General features: G+C 33.7%; 1 protein-coding gene across 8 annotated transcripts in view; it reads right to left on the reverse strand.

Annotated features, from left to right (window-relative positions):
* Positions 1-1,137: 1,137 nt before the first annotated feature.
* LOC308505216 (multiple epidermal growth factor-like domains protein 6) overlaps positions 1,138-15,542 on the reverse strand; it is a 607,252-nt gene continuing 592,847 nt past the window's right edge. For 7 of the 8 annotated variants that reach the window (XR_013994480.1, XR_013994481.1, XR_013994482.1 and 4 more), the window contains 2 exons: positions 5,003-5,076; positions 1,138-1,233 (listed from right to left, as the gene is read on the reverse strand). The gene's annotated coding sequence lies outside the window, so the exon portion shown is untranslated. Of the gene's footprint in view, positions 1,234-5,002; positions 5,077-15,542 lie in introns of those variants that run through there. The other variant, XR_013994487.1, reaches the window with a different exon arrangement.

Raw genomic sequence — 15,542 nt, forward strand, 5'->3', positions numbered from 1 at the left:
TGCATTTTTCTGATGAATAATGAGGATGAATATATATTCATATATTCCATATTTTTACTGGCTATTTACTATCATTGTGTGTGTGCGTGTGTGTGCGTGTGTGTGTGTGTGCGCGTGAGTGTGTAATGCCTTTTCAGTTCTCTTGTCCTTTTTTTTTTTTTTTTTTCTGTTGGGTTATCTGACTCTCTCTTTTTTCTATCTGGGAGTTCTTTATATATTCTGGGGGGAAAAAGCTCTTTACTGGTAGTATGTGTTGAAAGCATGTTTCCTCTCTTGATGGTTTATTTTTAACTGTCTTAATGGTATATTTTAATGAACAAAAATGTTCAATATTACTATATAACACCATTTATCAATCTTTCCTAATGGTTAGTACTTTTGTTTCACATTTAAGAAATTTTCACCTATAATGAGATTATGAATATAATTCTCCTATATTATCTTCTACACGCTTTATTGTTTTACTTTTCACATGTAAATCTAAGATACATATGGAATTGATGTTTGTGAAGTTTAAGTTTCTTTTATTTTTCCTATGTGTAGCCAATTTTCCCAGTATCATTTGTTGAAAAGACCACCTTTCCCAACTGGATAGAGGCAGACACAAACACAGGGAGAACACTATGGAAGATAAAGGCAGAGATCAGGGTGACAATGCAACTATAAGCCAAGGGTTGCCAAAGGTTGCTAGCAAACCATCAGAAGCTAGGCAAGAGGCAAGGAACAGATTTTTCTTCACAGCACTCAGAAAGAACCAACCCTGCTAACACCTTTTTTTTTTTTAACATTTTATTTTTTTATTATTTTTTTATTTTTACATCCCTCACACCGTGAACCCCCCTCCCCCCATCCACCACCACCCCGACCTCACACCGAGCCATCACATTATACACATAAAATTATAGTTGGCATTCATTAATGTCCAGCCTCTGGTGTACAATGCCATGACCAGGCATCCACAGCATCCCTGAGGTGGTCTCCCAAACAGAACACATGTCCTTCGGACACCCAACAAAATCCCCAAACACTATTGAATAAGTTCCCCAAAGTAATTCTCAAAAAACCCTGAGGCCATCCTGTGGTCACCAGCCGCCCCCCAATCCCTTCACCCTTCCCCCCATCCCGAACCCCCTCCCCGCCCCTGCTAACATCTTGATCTCAGACTTCTACCGGAACTGTGAGACAATTTTGTTGTTCAAGCCACATAGCCTGTGGTCCTTCTTTATAGCAGCCCTAGGAAACAAATACAGTTAAAACAGCTAGAGTAAATAGGATTAAATTTATGACTACAAGATTTTTTTCTAGCAAAATCTTGAAGGCAAAGAATAATTAAAAAAATAAACTCTGAGAACAATTATAGATTTAAAGAAAAATTGCACATATACTACAGAGAATTCCCACACATAGTTTCCTCTATTAGCATCTTACATTAGCACAGTGCACTTTTTACAACTAACGAACTGATATTGACACATTCTCGTTAACTAGAGTGCACACTTTACTGAGATTTCCTTGTTTTAACCTAGTGTCCTAGCCCATCCAGGACACCATGTTACGTTTAGTTGCATGTTTCCTTGTGCTCATCTTGGTTGTGACAATTTCTGACATTCTTTGTTTTTGATGACCTTGATCATTTTGAGAAGTACTGGTGAGATATTTTGTGGAACATGCCTCTATTGGGATTTGGCTGATGTTTTTCTCATGTTTAGACTGAGATGAGGAGGATGAAGATCACTGAAGTAAGGTCTCATTTTCATCATATTAATTCAAGGTTACGAGCTACCAACATGATTTATCACTGTTAACCACCTACCTGAGGGAGTGCTCATAAGATTTCTCCTCTGTAAAGTTATTCTTTCCTCCCACCCCACCCTTTCATACGACATTCTTTGGAAAGAAGTCACTATGCACAGCTCATACTTAAGTAACAGGGAGTTATGCTCCACCTCCTTGGGGGTAGAGTACCTATATACATTATTTGGAATTCTTTTGCACAGGAGCTTTGTCTCTTCTCCCCAGTCTAAATTGTAATTACCTAGAATTATTATTTCAATTCCCTGAAAATAGGGAGACTCTACAAAGAAGATAATTTAAAACTTTTACTAGACAGTTTCTCTTTAAAATAAAACAGTATTACCATTTTACCTAAAAAAAAGCAAATGTCCTGGTCCAGGTAAATAGACAGCATAATAATATATACTTTTTAAAGGCATCTGTTGAGTATACAGTCTGTCAACATAAGAAATTTCTAGATTTTTATAAGAATTTATTTGAGCCCAAACTGATGACAATCCTGGGAAGATCTCCAATGCTCCAGAGAATGACAGTTTTTCAGTTTCTTTTATACCTTTGTAATTACTAAGGTATATTACTAAGAAGGGAATTTCTAAGGAGGGAACTAAGGAAGATTACACAAAGGTAGGAGAGAGAAAGATACAGGATAGTTAACAAGATTATGAGTTCCCTTGAGGGTGGTTACATCCTTGACGGGTCTGGAAAGAGGATTCCTTTTGGCATTTCACTGTGTGTTAATGGGGATGCACAAGAACAATGGACAGGGCTTGCTTAAATCCTTTACTAAAGAAGTTACATGGGAACCCTGAGACATGACTACCCACCATGACCTGCCCAGTTAGGAATTTGTGATCAGATCACCCTGTGAGGTTACGTTCCGTTGCATGTATTACAGCACCCCTTTCTCATCTACGAGTTTTAATGTCTCTCCACTACAGCATGCATTCTTAACTACCAAGAGCTTATAATCAATTCCCAATAATAAAGAAAATTTACGATTGGAATACAAGGTGTTTTAACCTTTTCCATTGTCACAGGGAGGGTTCCATATCCTTGTTTATGACTTAACACTGCCCTTCATTTATGTTTATCCTCCACCTGAGGTAGAACAGAGGTTAGAATGAGAGAGAGAAAGCCTTGCATTTTCCCCAGGATGGTAGAGTATGTCACTAACTGTGGGTGTGTGGCTCAATGCAGATGTTCTAGATTTTGCTTTCCAAAGTATGGAGTTGCAATCTTCATCTCCTTTCTCAGATAAAACTAATATAAATATTATTTTAAAAATCTCATGCTTCAAAGACCCTAATAGAGTATATTTAATACATCAGTTTTATTAACTCAGCCAACATTTCTGGAGGGCCGGCTATGTGGAGGGCACTGTGTTTGGTTCTAAGGAAGAAGCACTGCTAAAGTATAGATAAGGTTTCTGTTTTGACATAGTTTCATATTTGGTGGTGGAAAAGACAGGCACTGATAAGAATTGAAAGTGTGGTAGGTCACATGAAGAAATTTAGGGGGCTATGAGGGTGTAAATGTGATCAGGTAGTGGGGTAGTGGGATGGTTAATTTGGTGCAGAGAAGCAGAAGATTTCTTTGAGAAAATTATGTTTAATCTAAATTCTGCAGGATGCATATAACTCAGGTAAACATGAGATGTCAAGTTGGGGAAGAATTATCGTATTAAGTGATATAGTCCTGCTTTGTGAGAGTTGTTTCTCTTTGCTTTACAAGGTAGGAAAAAAAAAAAAAACTTTAGAAAATATCTAAGAAAAGGCTACTGTTTGGAATCTTTTTGGAAAGCCAGTTGAAAACTCTTTATCCTGAATATTTATTATAATAGTTATGGAAAACTCACTGGTATCCGCTCTTTAAAATCCCCATGGAAATAGCAACAATACATTACTTCTATAGTAGATAGTGGTTTACAATAGTCAGCCTCTCATGCAAATGATTAATTTGTGTGGTTGTCAGGATATTTGCTACAAAGGGAGAAAAAAAATCTGAGACAGTAATTTCCCCAAATGTGGTGATAATCTAATCATACAAGAATATTCTACTTCATTGTTATGAATATGTGAATCATTCCAATGGTTTACTGTAAATATTTTTTTACTACTTACAAGAAAACATCTGCTACAACTAGATGAATGATTAGCTACAAAATATATAGCAATTTTGTTTTTAAGGATTACTTTCCAAAGTACCCTGATTTTACCCTTCACTTCATTCAGGTGCATTTATAACGACATAGGAGGTAATTTCTCAGAATTTTAAGCATTTCTTGAGAATACTCCATTTCATTTTCATAGAGTTCTATCCCTCACCCTGGCTACCTCCCAAGACAAATCTTCAAGGTTAATGTTTAAATGTTAATTAAGCCTAGCCATCTCGGAAGAGATAAGTAAGTTAACAGGCTACCCGTGATAACAAGGTTTCTAAGACTAAACATAAAGAAATGTCAATGCATCTTTCATAATGGAAACAATACATTTATAATCTTACACTTAAAGTAACTATGGTTACAAAACCTTGTGCTGATTCACCGTCACTTAATTCCTTTCACTGGGGATCCACCTCTGTCATCAGGAGAGTCTCTTTGTCTAATGGCCCTCAGTTTGTCATCATGAGAATACAAAGATTAAACACCTTATGAATAGAGAGAGTAAATTTCTTTATCTGCTTCAGAAGTGTCTTTTAAAGAAGGAAGACTTGGTCAACAAAGAGGAGAGAAGTGTTCTCAGTTTAAACCAACTTTCTAAATAAAAAATACTGGCTTTCTATTGTTCCTGAAGTGTTTTGTTATCAATGATTACTGGCAAGTGCTTTAAGTCTTTACAGCCATAGTCCTGATGTTGACTAAGTGCTTCAAAAAGAATTTCTGTAGATATGTAGGATGAAGGGATAAAATTTAGATTTAGGATGAATTGCTACAGACATTTTCTCAAAGAGTGTTAAGTGTTCAAACCATAATATTAGAAACAAAGTAGGATTCCAAATATATACATAATCCACTTTATAAAAATGTTATCAAATATATAAAGATGATAAGAAGAACATGAAAATGTAAACAGGGATTGTCTCAGAGGTGGGATTAAGGGTGACTTGCCACAATAACCATATATAACTTAAATAATTAGGGGAAAAAGTTTTATATAATAATGTATTTTAAACAATATCTATAGCTTTGGCAATTATAAAAAGGACTCACTGTTAATCTGCGGCACTTTCAGAGAAGATTGGCAAATGATATCAGGCGCTGTTGAAGCTGGGATGATTTTTCACCTGGAGAAGAAAGAATAATGAAGGATAAAAGCTGGCTTCACCCATTTGAAAGATTGTCAAACAGAGGAGTATCAAGACTTATTTTCCAAAGACTAGAAGTTCTGTGGAGTCAGCACTTGTCTTTATTTAAGAAAGACACTGCTAACAATAAAGGAACAGCCTGATATTCAAAAATTACTAAAGGCTTTCAAGGAGCCGTTGGGTGGATATCAGAGGTACCGTTATAAAAATGACTGCTTCACTGAGGGAGAACTAAGACTATGGAGTTTTCAAGGTCCTTCTAACCTTCAGATTTTATTATTTTAAACATTGCTAACATATTTGCCCAACACTTTAGAGGTCAGAAGTCTTGGTTTTTCTTTTCTTCTCTTTTCTTCCCCCAACCCCACTCCTACTTCCTTCTCATATTGACAGAACATGCTGACTGTGCAAGGAGTCACTGGGGCAAATTACCCTTCAGAACAATGCTAAAAGAGCAGTAAATTCCTCATAATAAAGCATCTGATTGAAGCAGAATAGAAGTGACAGAGTATAGTGACTTGTCTAATATGCCACAATGTGTCAATTACGTACCATAAATACTAGGATGTGGTTCCCCTGGCTTAGGCTTTGTAGGGGCTAAAGACAAATCACAAAGAATAAGATGGGCTTAGATTTTTACAACGCATCTGATCCCTTATGACCCATGTTATCCATCTTATTTTGCTTTTACATCAATTTCTATACCATCTTACTTTATAACGATCAAGAAATTCTCTGATCAACCTTCCCAGACATCCCAGCCTCTTGTGTGATCCCTGCTGAATGTAACATCTTCAACTATTGTTGGCCCCAGTTTGGAAGTAAAGATTCTTGTAGCACCATTCTTACAGGAATTGGCCAAACAGTATTAGAAACTTTGTTCCAAATACAAAACCAATTTATGTTTGAATAAAAATAATAGAATATACATTTAAAAGTTTGGGCAATTAAGATATGTGGAAAACGTATTCTACTCAAACGCATAAATACGAGAGGGATGATTCAGGATTTTGGATACATTTCTTTGATAAATATTAAAAATACGTATTTTATTTACAAGTGGCTCTTGAACAATGTTGACCACCTGCACAGTCAAAAATCTACATGTAACTTGTCTTAAGAAAGACAACGCTCTTTCTAACGCTCCCCCAAAACTTAACTACAGTCACCCCTAGGTTTCTACTGGGGATTGGATCCAAGATCCCTTGTGGAAACCAAAATCTGCAGATGCTCAAATCCCTTATATAAAATGGTGTAGAACAAAACGTACAGTAGACTCTCCACGTGCACGGATTCCCAACTATGGGCTGCATATATTGTTATATACCGGGAGTGACAAAAAATTGTATACACATGACTTGTATTCATCTTTTGTTATTGGTATATATTGAGTATTACAATTTTAATACATTTTTTTCCTTTCTTAAAATGTGTATGCATTTTCTTGGCACTGCCTGTGTGTGTGTGTGTGTGGGTGTGTATAAAACAGGTGTTTGCCCTTATTTTAGATATATATATATCATATTTTATTAATATAACTGTGTTATATTTATTGGAAAAGAAATCCATGTATAAGTGGACCTTAGTAGTTCAAACCTGTATTGTTCAAGGGTCAACTGTATTTTGCTTCTGGAATATAAAGACATGTCATGGAAGAAGAACTGTAACTCTTAATTCTGGGTTATGAGATTTGAATTTCTAATTTCAAATATACCACGTTGAATTTTCAATTGTCACTTCCCATATTCTGATTTTTCATTTGGAGAGTACTGTCCTGCACAAGATGTTATTTATGAGATTGCAGACTTACTTTATATAAATAAAAGCGTGTAATGAGATTACTTCAAGTGTCGTTACAGAAATTATGAAGCTAATGAACGTGCTTAGACCAGCTTTTTGTACGCGGTCAGAATGCACAATCTGTGTGCTGTTGTCATTATTGTCACTATTAACTGGTAAAACTTATAGTAATAGTCCAGATTCCACTTATATTTATTATCTATTGGCTCTATGCACTGGGTGCTCTGTTTTCATTTAAACTTCTTGCTAATTTGGGTGAAGAGCTTTGTCTCTCTCTCTGTCCAGATCAGTAAAAATGAGGTTTAAAAGATTAAGTATTGTGCTTGGTTCACACAACTGCCCAAAAGTAGAGCTGGGATGCAAAGTAAGCTTTCCTGACTCTGATACTGAATCACAGAATTTTTAAAATGCCTTTATATAGAATTACTCAAACAATCTATTGTATTTCATAATGATAATATAAAAATGTCACTATTAACTTGTAAGTTAGATAATACCCGAGTTATTCCCTGCCTGAGACAGACATGTTAAACTACTGTCAGAGATACTCAGTTAGTACTGGAAAAATATGGGATTTTAAGTCATATTTTTGCACAGTTCATCTCCATCCTACTGTGAAGGAGTATTACATGATGTATTAAGCAAAATAATGCATCTCAATAGAGACAATCCCCAAATAACTCGGAATTTTTGCAATGCCTTTACATAATGTACAAGGTCGAACAATTAAATTCGCGAACTCATCCTAGAAAAAGTGCCACATACCTCATTGGTGAGTATCATCACTACGGTTACAGTCGAAGTACTCCCCTTGGGAAGGTATGCACCGATACCAGCGCCTATTCCACCCTTCAAAGCAATTCTGGAACTCTTTTTCTGGAATGGCTATCAGAGCTGTTGTCGTATTACCCTTGATGTCCTGAATGTCATCAAAATGCCTTCCTTTCAATATTTTCTTTATCGTTGGGTAAAAAAAGAAGTCATTGGGGTTCAGATCAGGTGAGTAGGGAGAGTGTCCAATATAGTTTTTTGTTTACTGGCTAAAAACTCCCTCACAGACAGTGTGAGCAGGTGCATTGTCGTGATGCAAGAGCCATGAATTGTTGGCAAATAGTTCAGGTCATTTTCATCTAACTTTTTCACATAGCCTTTTTAGTATTTCCAACTAGTAAACTTGGTTAACTGTTTGTCCATTTGGTAGAAATTCATAATGAATAATCCCTCTGATATCAAAAAAAGTTAGCAACATCATTGCAACAGGTTCACAAACCTAATTGTCAGACCTCATACATTACAATTAATTTTTATCAATATAGATCTTTTTTGTTAACTATTAAAATCCTATGAATAAGTTGTATTTCAAATAATCTTATTAGTATACAAGAAAAAAAATAATCAAAATGAAAGTCCAAAAATGGAGACAGAAATTTTGGCCAAGAAAAGAGAGAACAGGTGTTTGCCCTTATTCTACATTCCTTCCGACTGGAATATGGAAGAACAACACTCTTGTTTTTGTCGACATTTACTAAAGAAAACAGAAACATCCAGCCAAGTTGTGCAGTGAGTCTTTTGAATATATAGAGAAATGTTTACTTGTCTTGAATTGAGAATGGAATTCTAGTCCCCTTAGACTGTGAGCCAGATTTTAGAAGGCCAGAATAAGCCCACTTGAATTTTCTACTCATTCTCTCTTCTGGGAACATTCTAATTTAGCTAAAACCAGGATTTGGATTTGGCCTAGCTATAAATTAAAAGAATACTACATGGCTCTGCAGCTCTGCTCAAGAGTTTATTTGCTCTTACATTAAAAAATAACTCAAGTTACTCTCAATGGATTCATTAAAAAAACCTGATTTCTCTACTTTATAGCTATTTTGCCTGGCAGATGGGATCTGGTTTTTTCCTTATGCTGCATTTTTTGAACTAAATATATATGTTGGGATAGCAGTATACTCTCCCGCCAGCAAAAAAGCCACATGCATATTTCAATAAAATTGCATTATTTGGCATCTACTGTCCACATATGTTCATTTGGCTATTGCTAGTCCAAGCCAATTATAGCCGCAAGGGAAATGAGTGTTTGAAATTTAAAGAAGGAACTTTAAATTTTGTAAGAGAGAAGAGGACTCTTGACAGGTAGATCAGTCTTTAATTCATTTTTAATGCAGTTGACAATTCCATAAATCACTGTTTTTCTCCCATTATGTGCCAGCTTCTATACTATAGAAGCCCCAAAATAAAACTGCTTTAGATTTTTGGGTGGGGGAGGAGGTTTAAGGCCAGGTAAAACTCTTTGTTTGAACTTCTAAGGATGAATAACTTTACCATGCTGAGGGAAAGAAAAAGTATTTCAAGCAGAGAGAATAACATGGAGGTGTGGTGAGTTCAAAGGTAAAGCAAGTTATCTGATGTGTCTGGAAGGTAAATGTTGTAATGGATGTAGAAACATAAGTTGGAGGGGGATGGTACAGATGACGCATTTCTTGGTAGAAAGTGCCATCATCAAACATTTTTAAATGAGGAATGTAAGCTCTATCTCTGTGAATCTGGAAAAATGGAGTATTCCATTCCCACAAATGTGAAAAGAAAACCTGGTGCCCTCTTCTCAGCAAAAAAAATATCTATAACATAGGTCTGAAATTAAGTGAATAGATAAGTAGGGGCAAGACTTATCTGGAACTATTGTTATAAGCTAAGAACCGAAGTGTTCAATACCTTAGACTACCCAATAACTTTTTATTCTGATTTTTAAGAATCTGTTTGGGAAATGAGAGAAAACAAAGTACAGACAGAATTAATGTGATTTTTTTTCATCTAAAGTTAAGTTCACCCAGAGATACCACCATTTTTATATGTCTATAAAAAAAAAATAGGCACACACATGCATTGTTTATGCTCCAAAAATAATGGTTGTTGAAAATGGTACTAAGTCCATGTGTCTTAATTAGCGTCTGGCGTATGAACCTACTCTTATTTGGATTACCAAAATTTTATTACTTTCCAAGTTTTTTAACTATAGATTTAATTCTATATAGTAGCTTTAGAACCACATGCATAAGAAAGAGATTGGCCCCCAGAATAAGGCAAACCTGAGCTCTTTTCCGCTTGGAAGTTATATGACCTCAGCAAGTTCTTAAATTCTTTTAAGACTTAACTTTCTCCACTGTTAAAAAAAATCAGATGCAAACTCATATCTACCAAATAATTATTGTGAAGATTAAATAAAATGTTTGAAAAATGCTTCTGATGATGTCTGGTATATATTAAGAACTTGATAAATGTCATTAGCCAATTATATAATTATTATTATCAGCCAAAGATAAACATAATCAGTTTGAGAAAAAACATCTGTAAAAACCATTTTATCTGTACACTGAGCCAGTTGATTCACTACATTTTACTTGATTAAATAATGATTAAAAGGGTAATAATAACATACATATAATACTTTAGTGTTTGAAAAGTATTCCCTCATGAACGAATAATTTGGCACCAACCCTGGGAGTTAGAAAAGATAAGATATTCTTATTGTTCACAAAGAAGAAAAAAATCAGGATAAAACATCTGAGGGAAAAATACCTATAAATGCTAGAATAGACCATGGAGATGAAGGAGAAAGAAAACCCTCTCAAAATGATTAATTTGTCACAACAAATACTTTCACGTAATCAGAGTGAAAAAAAGAATCACATCAGCCAGTGAATTAACATTGTCAAATCAAATAATGGTGATCTAACAAATACCAGAATTATTTAACCATTCTTTATAGCTAGCTATTGATTTCTCCAGTTTAAACAATTCATTCCAAAAGTAATATTTTAGTTATGCTTATGACTCTTAACACATACATTATCACAAAGAAAATACATCATAAAAACATTTATTTAAAATAAGTACCATTTTTATAATATATAGGTTTGTTTAAAAAGCACATTATTGAGTAAAATTTTAGGTTCTCTAGTTTCAAAAATTGTGCACTTATGGATTGAAATACAGTCTCTATATGTTATGTATTATTTAAATTATTGATCAGCAAACCATAATATAGACTTTGGAGAAATAGTTCTCAGACTATGCAATGGTGTACTGAAAACTAGAAAGGGTTCTATGCTTAGTTAAATATGCTCAACCTTTCTCCAATTTCCTATTTGATTAAATTTTCTTTAACGTGTTGACCAATAAGTTTTTCTTTAAAAAATTCATGCCTAATAATTGTTAAGCCTGGCAAGGTGAATGTGCAAGTATCATAAACTATGTATTGATGGAATTTCTCAGAAATGTGATTGTGGCTAAACAGTTAATACATTTTCGCGGTTATTTATATTTGTGTTTAAGATTTTTGTATTATATACCTATGTTAGAGTTATATGACTATAGTTGCTCTAAGCAGTATTGATTCCAGCTCATGTAATATCATTAAATATTTCAATAATTTATTTTCTACCTTGAGCACCATGATATTCAGATGTTCTGCTTCTTGACTCAAGTTTGATAACCATTGTTTTAGAAGTATACTCATATTCAGATAATTTTAATTTAATTATTTTTAATTATTTAAATTTCCTTTACTATGTCTTTGTTGAGTAAGTAAAATATAAGGCAGTACACTTGGTTAGTTAGTTATTATACAGAATAGATTCATTCATGTCTCTGGGTTTTCCATCCGAAGTTGTCTCATAGTAATGGAACAAAAAGTTACTGCAACTTTTCTTTATGGCTACAGGTAGGGCTATTAAGCAATAATGCTTCTCAGAGGTTTCTTTGACTTTTACTTAATAAACTTAAAGAGTTAATGTGTGTGTGTGTGTGTGTGGCTTAAATCTAAGAATTGTGTTTATCACTCATTACAGAAATTAATAGTTGTAGCAAATTAAGATATTGTTAAAATATGTAGGCTGTGAGTCTTTTATAATGTAAAGTTTTAATAATATATGCCAAAGAAGATATAAAAAATGTTTAAAATCCAGATGATTTTTCTTGGAAGGCAGTGAAATCATTACATGTCCTTAAAGTTCTCATTGGCTTCAATTCCTTATATTTATATTTAACTACTGTTCCCAGATATAGTGTAACTACCTACTAAATGGTGACACTGCCAGTTTGGAAGTTCTATGATAGTAAATCTAGAATTCAAAGGGATTTCTGTAAGGCAAAGTTCATTGACCCTCCTAGCCAAAAGAATTTCTCACATGTCTCGGAAAGGCAGCAACTGAGAGGCAAAAGAAGAAAGCCATGAGACCAGAAATAAGAGACAGGAAAGTGTTGGTTCTGTGATATATTCTCTGTGGGACCTAATTCTCTGAGCCTCAGTTTCCTTGCTTATAAAATAAAGACTAGAGGGGTTTTAAGGTCTTTTCTGATTCTGTGCTTCTGCGTATACACAAGATTGTCTACTCCACTGTGAATGCCTGCTATCTTGTTTCGTTTGGTTTTCTAACACACAATATAGCTAGGTTATCATATCTGACATTTTGACTGGGTGATGTGTTGTAGCCTGATCTGCATGAATTGTGATTCATATCACAATTTATTAATTTTTAAATACATATATATATATGTATATACATATATGTCATGTAGAACTGGAGGTGTTTATAAGTGAGAAAGATAATTTTTCTGAATACTACAGTATGTACATCTATTTGGAATAATTTGGAATTTTTAATAAGGTGTTAACAGAAAGTATCTTAAATGTATAATCCAAAAGGAAATTCTCCATAACTTTGCACCACCAACAACATAATGTGTGTGTGTGTGTGTGTGTGTGTGTGTGTAGCAAACTGGGGGTAATTTATGTAAAACATTTAATAAATGATATGAAGATCATTAAAAAGCATAGATTACAAAAACTCTAATATTATTAGAATCCACACACTTCAATTATGACATGACCACAACATATGTAACTGCTCAGTGATGTTCAAAAAGGAATTATACTTATTCCAGTGAGTTATTGAACATTCTCTCTTTGGAGTTTTTAATGTATTTAAATAAACTTTGGTCTTTTATTTTTTGATATATATTCCTGTAAAATTTTATAATATTTTATTTAAAAATAATACAATTTATTTCATATCTTCCTAATTGTTTTAATGTTTAAAGAAGTATTTACTAAATTTCTCATATTTATCTGACAAGCAAGAAAGGCAGATCTCTTTCAAGAGCTTCATCAACAATTTACTTTGAATTTCTAAAGCTCTATTTTGAGAAATACTTACTGACTCATAGCAGACCCATGGGAAACTATAAAGTAATATAGGCCTTGCTTAGAATTCTCTCAGGAAATTACTATAAATACCACAAAAATGTGTAATCAGAATATCCAGACCCAGGATGTTTCTGAGGGCTTCACTTAAGTACACATTTATTACCATATTCCACAAAACGTGTTTCTTGGGACACTAGTATGTCAAAATGCTCCTGAATAAAGGAACTCCTAGTTAAACATTTGGAATTCTTTGAATGCTGTGTCTTCCTATTGGAAGACAGTAACATAGTATTAGCGCTCCTAACAAGTATTGTAGTAGAGTATACTACTCTATTTAACTCAGAGTTTCTTAGTTTTTTTGGTGTTATTATTGATTATAAGACCCAAGCAGTTCTCTTCCACCTTCTCCCCTTTCTCCTTTACTAAATACTATGAATTTGTGATTCCATGGAATACTGATTGGGAAACACTGCTTGAGGCCTTAAGGCCTTGGGAGCCTCCAAAGCACAGGCAGAGAACTGTGAATACCTCAAGGCCAGAGTGGAGTCCAGGGAATAGGGATTTAGGAAAAGGTTGCAAAATCAGGGAAACCCATGACGATTGTTCAAAATAGAATTACTAGTTTGATTAATATCTCCTAGAGTACAATGAGTTTGCATGCTGTTTTTCCAGCACATTTAGAAATATGATAAAGTAGATGATCTATATCTGTGATATATTTAGTGCAAAATGGCTTCTCTGTTAGGCACATGATCCTTAGAAAAAGTATAACTGTTGAAGTGTAAAAATGTCTTTGTTTCAGAAATTCTTAGCAAATAAGAAGAAACATATAGAAAGCATATTTTCAATTAATCAAAGTATTCACAGAATATGAAAAAATTCACAAGTGCAGGCAATACACGAGTTAAGTTATTCAAGCAGACGGGCAACTTGTACTGAGCACTCTACACATTACTCAATTAGCATCAAGAAGTTGTTCCTATATTGAAAGAAATGATCCTTGGTGATAGTAGCAGAACAATATGAGTGTACTTAATGCCACTGAGATGTACACTTAAAATGTCTAAAAACCCTCTTCCATCATTGGGAAGCATTTATCTTGACCACAAGAGAAGGTCATATAGATGCCGAAAAGGATGTGATAGTTGTCAAAATAAGAGAAATACTCTTTTATTTTTTTATCCTCTTCTTCCACTGCCTAAATCCCCATGCTATTAGGGCTGCAGCAACAGGTTGAAAGTGGACTTTCCTTTTACACTGCAAAAAATAATACAGTTTTCTCTAAATGTAAAATGGCATTTCACAAAATAAAAAAAAAAATTTTCATTTCCTGTAGATGCATTAAATAAAACCTGTTAAATGGTTTTTTTAGTTGGGTAGAATACATTTGATTTATCAAAGTATGCATTAATATAAGAGAATTAACAAATTTGTGACAAATACTCATAGACTTAGGAAAGGATAAACTATTAAAGGATTGATGAACTATAAAACTCACTGAAAAGCTATGAATGTTTAAAAGCATTGCTCTCATTGGTTAATATCCACCTACTAGACTGTAAGTTTATGAGGGCAGGGAACACATCCATCTTATTCACCACTATATTTTTCATGCTTCCAACTGTGTCTGGTGTTGCACACACTTAATAAATATTTTTGAGTGAGTTAGTAAATTCAATATAGAGTTAAAATACAGAAAATTGCTTTTTAGGCAATGGTTAAAAAGTGACACTAACGAAGGCATTTTTCAGTCAATAAGTGCTTTGAAATATCACCAATTGACCATTTAGATAATCAGTCACAAATTTCATTATTCATCAAATACATGTTCAGCACTAGCTACCAGTCATCCAAATCTTGCATATGGAATTTTATTCACAAACCAATGCTCTATATTTCAAGAGACCAATATTGTCAACACTTAAGCACTTAATATCCAATTCTTCACATGAATCTTTCTGTCTGATGGACTATTGTTGAACTTTTCTCATAAAACCTGAGCAATAAAATTATATTTCATGAATATTCTTATATTGTTTTTAAGTAGAGGCATTAAGACATTTTCTATATATTTTTAAGATATCCAATGGAAGAATATTAATAAAATGTTAATATTAGTTATTTGAATAGTTAATATTCTTCAAAATTTGTGCCATATGCACACAAACATTAAAATTAGGAATTATTAAATGGTGTTTTATGTAATCCTGACAAAAGATTTAGAGATGAAACAGTATGTCAGTCTTTGGAAGAATATAAAAAAAGAGGTATCTACTGCTTTTAAATATATATCCTAGACCTTAATTATTGATTTTTGTGTTTTTTTTAAAAAAACAAAAATATAAACAGGAAAAGTAGAAAATAGTTGCTGCATAATTAGCTAAAAGGGTCAAAACTTTGGAATAGCTTTGAGATCTATTTTAAAAGCTCAGCTACT

This window comes from Rhinolophus hipposideros (genome assembly GCF_964194185.1).
Source record: "Rhinolophus hipposideros genome assembly, chromosome: 2".
Taxonomy (NCBI): Eukaryota; Metazoa; Chordata; class Mammalia; order Chiroptera; family Rhinolophidae; genus Rhinolophus; species Rhinolophus hipposideros.